The 6,835-nt window shown below is 39.5% G+C and overlaps 1 non-coding gene across 1 annotated transcript; it reads left to right on the forward strand.

Moving 5' to 3' along the window:
• Window positions 1-6,079: 6,079 nt before the first annotated feature.
• Window positions 6,080-6,181, forward strand: LOC131496706 (U6 spliceosomal RNA). Its single transcript, XR_009254634.1, has one exon. It is a non-coding gene; the product is annotated as a U6 spliceosomal RNA (small nuclear RNA).
• The last annotated feature ends 654 nt before the right edge of the window (window positions 6,182-6,835 follow it).

Consider the following 6,835-nt stretch of genomic DNA (forward strand, 5'->3'; position numbering starts at 1 on the left):
ATTCTTAGAAGGGGTAATTCCTTCAGGTCTCTACTGAGATCTTTCCTCTCCTCATACCCTATACTCTGTTCTTACTCTCCTGACCCATTCTCCCAATTCTACATTGGAAAAGTTCTGGGACTCCTGATGGTAAAGCACATTCACTCCTTGAGCTTTCTGGGGGGTGTTGGCAAGTAGGGGACAGGAAGGCCCTTGGAAGGAACAATCCTGCACTGGTTAGAGTTGCAAGTTAGAGTTGCAAGTTAGTCACTCAAAGTATAGCAAGTAAGAGAGGTTAAAAAATGTTACAGTGATCTTTTCTGTCAGGTGATTTTTTTGTTTCAGTATGTTTTTCCTGCAAAAGAAACGCATACCAACTTAATAATTATGGAAGCTTATATCTAATCGTTTGCAGTGTTACTCAAATGTTGTCTGTTAACCCATAGCATTATGATCACCTGACATCAGATTGGAAATGAAGATTGACAAGATCCCCAGCTGATCTAAATGCACAGTAAATTTTAACACACTGACAAGCTAAGCATAGGCTTGAAGTTAGACAAGTCTGGGCCCTAGAATAATACTTTCCAATAGAACTTTCTGTGATGATAGAAATGTTCCATATCTGTACTGCTCAAAACATTAGCTGTTAACCACATGGGTCTATTGAGCACAAGAAATGTGGCTAGTGCCTGAAGAAGGCCCCCTTGAGTATTTAGCAAAGTACTGGATTTGCACATATGTATGAGGAAATTATCCAGATTGGGAAAGAACCATCCAAGAAGATTAAACTATAGAATAGGAGAATAGGAGTGCCTGTTCCTACAAACTCAGTGCTTTATACAGCGTGGCAAATATTAAGTGTTTAGCTTTTGTTATCGTTGGTGTTGTTGAATCCTTCTACCCTTAAGAAAGTTACTGTTATTAATCCTCATTTATAGATGAAAACAGAGGCACAGAGAAGTTAAATAACTTGCCTAAGATCATACAGCCAGTATGGGGTAGAGCTGGGTCTCAAATTGGTTCTACTTGACTTCAAAGCTCATATTTTCAACCATAAAGCCGACCTAACTCCAATAGGAGAGATTATATATATTTCTTCTCCTTTGCTCTTCAGTTCTGCACTAGCTCCAGATCGACTGGGTCTTAGTGTAAGCGGATCTTCAAAAAGTGTTTGTGGTTGATAAGAAAGATGGTCCTTTCATAAACCATTTCTGGAAAATGCCAATATTCTCTAGGAAGCAGCTCACATATTTCTGATTTTCCCCTGCACTAATATTAACATGATTTCTTAAATGCTGACAATATGTGGGAAGGTAATTTGAGACTTTCCCTCTCTGCTAGAAACTAGAAGTATGAAACAATGACTTGGTGATCTGAACAGCTGCCTGGCCTTTCTCTCCATCCCTTTGTCAATCACAGTTCTGCTCTCTGACCTGGGTTAATTAGTTTATTTTTAATGCCCCCATGTAAAATACTTGTCCCCATTAGAAAATGCTCTGTAATTTGCAACTTGGATTGCCTTCCCAACCCCAACTGAGCACTTGACTGCCTTTTTTCACGTCATTCCCTAACCTCTAGACACAGCTATCTTGCCATGCCAGTCACCTCAGTGACTCTATCATCTCTAAGGCCAAGTAGAAACTCTTTATTTTTGGTTTATGTAACCCATATGTCAGCTGTAGATCTATTACCCACTGACACCTAAATAAAGTAACCTCAGTCCTAGGAAAGTCTAGTATTTCTCTCCAAGATTTCTGTGTCTGCATCGTTTGCATGAATACTCCTACTGCTGGGCTCAGGTTTTAGTGGGTAGTGCCTCCACAGCAACTCAAATATGTAATTCTGCTTGTTTTTAAGTTCTATACACATTTAAGGAGCTCCCTAGAATTTGACCATAAAATTAGCTGACACAAAGCTAATTTTGGAAAGATTTATACTGCATCAATGCAAATGACTTCAAATTGAACATTAGCCATTCCTTTTTTGAAATGCCTTTTAGCTACTCCAACATTACTGGCCTTTTACCCTACATGGTCTCCAACTACACATCATATCCCTGATTCTTCTCTTACCCTCCCTTTTTAGAAGTTAAAACATATATTTTTTTTCTTTGCTTTAGGAAGATCACTCTAGCCACTTTCTAAAATATTTACCATGGTGCCCGCTGGCATTCTCACTCTTTGGTCTGTCATAAGCAGCAGTCCAAGTATTGGCTCAAAAAATTATAGTAACCTCCCTAAGAAAAATTCTGGTGCCAACTGTTAAGATAATACATTTTTCACTTCCATTGACCTAATTTTTGCTCACCTTTCCATCCTCATCTCCCCACTAGTGCAAGTGCTATTTCTGCTGTCAACACATTATGTTTTTCCTCATTTCCATATTTTAAAAAGTAGTCACTGCTTCTGCCTGGAACTCCCTTCCATCCTCCCATAAAAGGAAATATATTTTTTAAAGGGAAAGTCATGCCTCTTGTACAATATAAAATTTGAAAAAAATTAAAGATTTTATTCAGCTCATTAATTAATATAGGAGTTAGTAAGATGCTACAACAGGTTCAAAGGAGAGTCCAGAGAGCAGAAACTTATATGGGCCATACAGGCCATTAGGAATATTGAGAAGAATTTGCTTCATAAACACTAAACTGTTTTATTCACATTGGTGGGGGAAAATCAACTGATGCTCCATCAGAAAAAAATTCATTTCTACATCTTTGGACAAAATTAATTTGCACTTCTGTAAGTTGTCTACAAATTACAGAGTTGTAAGTAGCTCAAAGGTCATGAAAGGCATGAAGACCCCCGTAGAACTGGATATCTTTGGAGGACATGCTAAAAACGACTTGGTTTTCATTAAAGACATCCTGTAATCCTTTTGGTCCATTTCCAAGGAATTCACAATTTTTCTTTATAGTCTCTTTCTCTCCCTCTACTATCTTCTGCTCCTCTCTTTCCCCATTTGGTTTACCTGTCTCTGGTTCCTTGTGGTCAACTCATTCCTTTCTACATACTCTCAACCCATGTATTTAATAACCTATCTATAGTTTGCTCAGGATCTGGATCGTTAGCTTGCTAGACAGTGGTTTTTATTTTAAAAAAATTTTTTTTAATGTTTATTTATTTTTGAGACAGAGGGAGACAGAGCACGACTGGGGGAGGGGCAGAGAGAGAGGGAGACACAGAATCCGAAACAGGCTCCAGGCTCTGAGCTGTCAACACAGAGCCTGACGCGGGGCTCAAACCCACGAACCGTGAGATTGTGACCTGAGCCAAAGTTGGATGCTTAACCAACTAAGCCACCCAGGCGCCCCGTAGACAGTGGTTTTTAAAATAATTTATTTCTTGGGGCCCCTGGGTGGCTCTGTCGGTTCAGTGTACGACTTTGGCTTAGGTCATATCTTACAGCTTGTGAGTTCGAGCGCCACAGCTGACTCTGTGCTGACAGCTCAGAGCCTGGAGCTCGCTTGAGATTCTGTGTCTCCCTCTCTGCTCCTCTCCCACTCATGTTTTGTCTCTCTGTCTCTGTCTGTCTCTGTATCTGTCTCTCCCTCAAAAATAAATAAACATCTAAAAAAAAGTCTTTAAAATAATTTATTTCTTTCTCCTTAGAAAAGAATCAGGAAACCACTGTTTGTGTGCTTGCGCTTCTGGTTACTCTAATGTTTCACTCAGCTGGGTTTGGAGGCTTGAACTACTTGAACTAGCTATAGGGTTTCTTAATATATTTTTTCCGTATCTTAGATTTCACTTTCTTCTTTATGATGTTGGAAGGTTGAGTGCAGTTCAAATATTGTCCTTAACAAAGAATGTAAGAAAAAAAGGGACCTTGAGGAATTCCATATTTTCTGTCATTTGTTACATTTTTTTATGCATACGTATTCTACAAATGGTGGTCCTCTGCTTTATATATTCTTTCACTTGTTCTAAGAGTAAGGTTTGGCTGCCTGCAGCAGTGTTCACAATTCTCAGAAAATTAAGGGAATTAGTCTTTGGCATTTGGCTCACAGGTTGATACAACTCTTTGGCTTTCATCTTTGGTCATTTCTGCATTTATGTCCTGAATGTGAACTTTGTGGAGAGCTGTAGTGCTCTGGGTTCTTTATGTTCTTCTTCACTTTCTTCCTTCTTGGGATGATACATAAGAGTACTCTTAGAATTGTATTGGAAAAGTCAATACTTTATAGAGGTAAATTATATTAAGGCTTCTGATAATTCATTCTATATAGTTCTTACTGAAAGATACTTTACTGAGTAACTTATTAGGTGGTCACATAAGGGGCCTGTTGATGCTGAGATGGTATTTTTCAAAAAAGGAGGGCCAATGAGTAAACAAAGTGGCATTTGAAGAGCAGAGGTAAGTAGATCCCATGCTGGTGAAGAGAGAAATCTCGTGATAAGAAGGTCATATATAATGCAAACAAACCAAAGCTATCCAAAAGGTGTCACAATGATTCCCCAGTGACTTACAAGCACCATTGGGAGTTACTCTTCCACTGGATTTTCAATTCTGAATCACGCCTAGTGTTAACTAAGCACAGAGAGTAAAGTCTTACACTGTTCTCCCGGCTGCTCTGGGTACAGTTGGACAATCATTTGTGTGGTTGAGGCTATAAAATCTGCTGCTCACAAAGCTGTAGGGATTGAGGCTCTCTGGCGTGAGTCAGCCGGGGAGGAAGGCTCTGCCTGGGGTAGGCACTGTAGTGGGTGGAAAGCCAGGCTGTGGTAGGCGGATCCAGCCTTAAGTATGTTGTCATGCAACAATGGGCACCCTCAAGGCCTCTGCCCACCGTTTCTCTTAAGGAACCTCTGTTATAGCTTCCTAGAAAGATTAGTGGGGAGTGGAGATTTTAGCTTCAAAGGTAAACCCCTAGGGTTCATGGCTTTTCTTTTTTCTCTTCTTGTGCAGCATCTTTCTGGTCACAAACCCCTGAACTGCAGGCAATTCCGTTGCACCAACCATTTTTAAACAGTAAAGGGAATGGCAGGGCATAAAGACATGACTGAAAACAAACAAACAAACAAACAAACAAACAAACAAACGTGTGCCAGACATTGTTCACATTGCTTTACATTATTAATTTGCTCACTCCTCATCACACCTAAGTGAAGCAGATAATGTGTTATATGTTACAGATATATAGATTATATAAAATTATACACATACTGTTCTATATTACTTGGTTAATTTGCTCACAAAGCAATAATTCATAAAAAAAGGCTCTTCTTGTTTTACACAACTTACAGTTATAGCTTGGTGGGGTTAGGGGGATGTGAGAGAGGGGAGTCCTTGTCTCTGTTTCATTGAATTAATTTCTTCCCTCTAGTCCAAAGTGTCTCCCCCTAACCCACTCCATCCTCTTTTAATTTCTGAGGGGAAAAATTCCATGTGTGAAGCTCAGCCATTCCTTTTGTAGCTGGCCATCCCCAGAAATATTGATTCAGCATTTGATACCATGATTGAAATCACACTGAACTTTCCAACTTTCATGCTAAACATCTTGGTCTGCTTCTCTATTTGTTGATCTATCTGTGATCTTCACCAGCAATATAGCCATGGTAGCAGGTCCCTAGCTGGTTTTATGTGTCTCATAGTTGATGAAAATCTTTGGCTGACAGATGGTGATGATAGGAATCTTTTAGAATAGTTTTTGGGTTATTTGAGCTACCACTGTTCCTTTCAGAATAATAATAGCTAACACTTACATAGTGCGACACTGTGCCAGGCTGTATTCTAATTGCTCTATGTATACTATCAAATTTTAATCCTCACAATAACCTATGCAAGCAAAATTAGTTTGACTTATTTCCTTCCTTCCAGCATTTTCTTCTAATTCCAAGTCTCATGTGGATGCAGTAAGTAGTGGGACTTAACATCACATGCTCACACTTGATTACAAGGGAGGCCGGCAAGGCAGGCCCTGGTCTTTGCCTTGGGAGTTGGGACTCATCATGAAGAAAGTGAACACAATATGGAAATGTGTTTAGAAGATTCCAGGACACCATAAATATAAATAATGCCACTACAGAGACAGAGGAGGAAAATCAGGAATGTGGCATCACAGAAACCAAGGGAAAAGTGTGTTTCAAATGCCACAGAGTGCTCACTTTGGCAGCACTTTAGTAAAGTTGGAACAACACAGAGAGGATTAGCATGGCCTCTATGCAAGGATGACACAAATTCATGAAGCTTCCATATTTTTAAAACAAACAAGCAAACAAAAACACCAAATGCCACAAAGAGATAGAGTACTACAAAGAGTGAAAAATATTCATTGGCTCTAGTGATGTGGAGGTCACTGGTGACCTTAGGGAGAACTGTTTCAGCAGTGTCGGGAGGGGAAAGAAATGGATTGGATTGAGGAGAGAATAAGATTGGAGGAAATGGAAGTAGTGAGTTTAGGCAATTTGTTAAAGATCAGCAGTGAAGAAGGGGAGAAATCTAGGATAGCAGTTGATAGAGTGGGAAGTGGGATCAGGGATTAAAAAAAAATTTGTATGTGAAGGATTCAGTAGAGAGAAGATGATGAAGATATAGGATAGAAAAGATATAATCAATAATGGTAAGCTTCTGAGAAGGTGGCCAGGGATGGGATTCAGCACTATTTCAAAAGGTGGAATAGATGAGAGAATGGCAGCAATTCAGATGAAACTTCAGATGAAACTTCAGTCCCAGCCAACAAGCTTGATTGGTCTCATGAGAAGCCTTTAAATTAAACAGGTCTTTGTGATAGAAATTCAAAGGAACCCCTACGGTAGACTTTGTCTTTTGAGAAGTGGAGTCATTTACCATTGAAATTGGGAGAATGAGGGTGTGTTGGTTGAAGGAAGAAGGTTATAAATGGTGAAGAATAGCA

This window comes from Neofelis nebulosa, chromosome 15, assembly GCF_028018385.1.
Source record: "Neofelis nebulosa isolate mNeoNeb1 chromosome 15, mNeoNeb1.pri, whole genome shotgun sequence".
In the NCBI taxonomy this organism is placed as follows: Eukaryota; Metazoa; Chordata; class Mammalia; order Carnivora; family Felidae; genus Neofelis; species Neofelis nebulosa.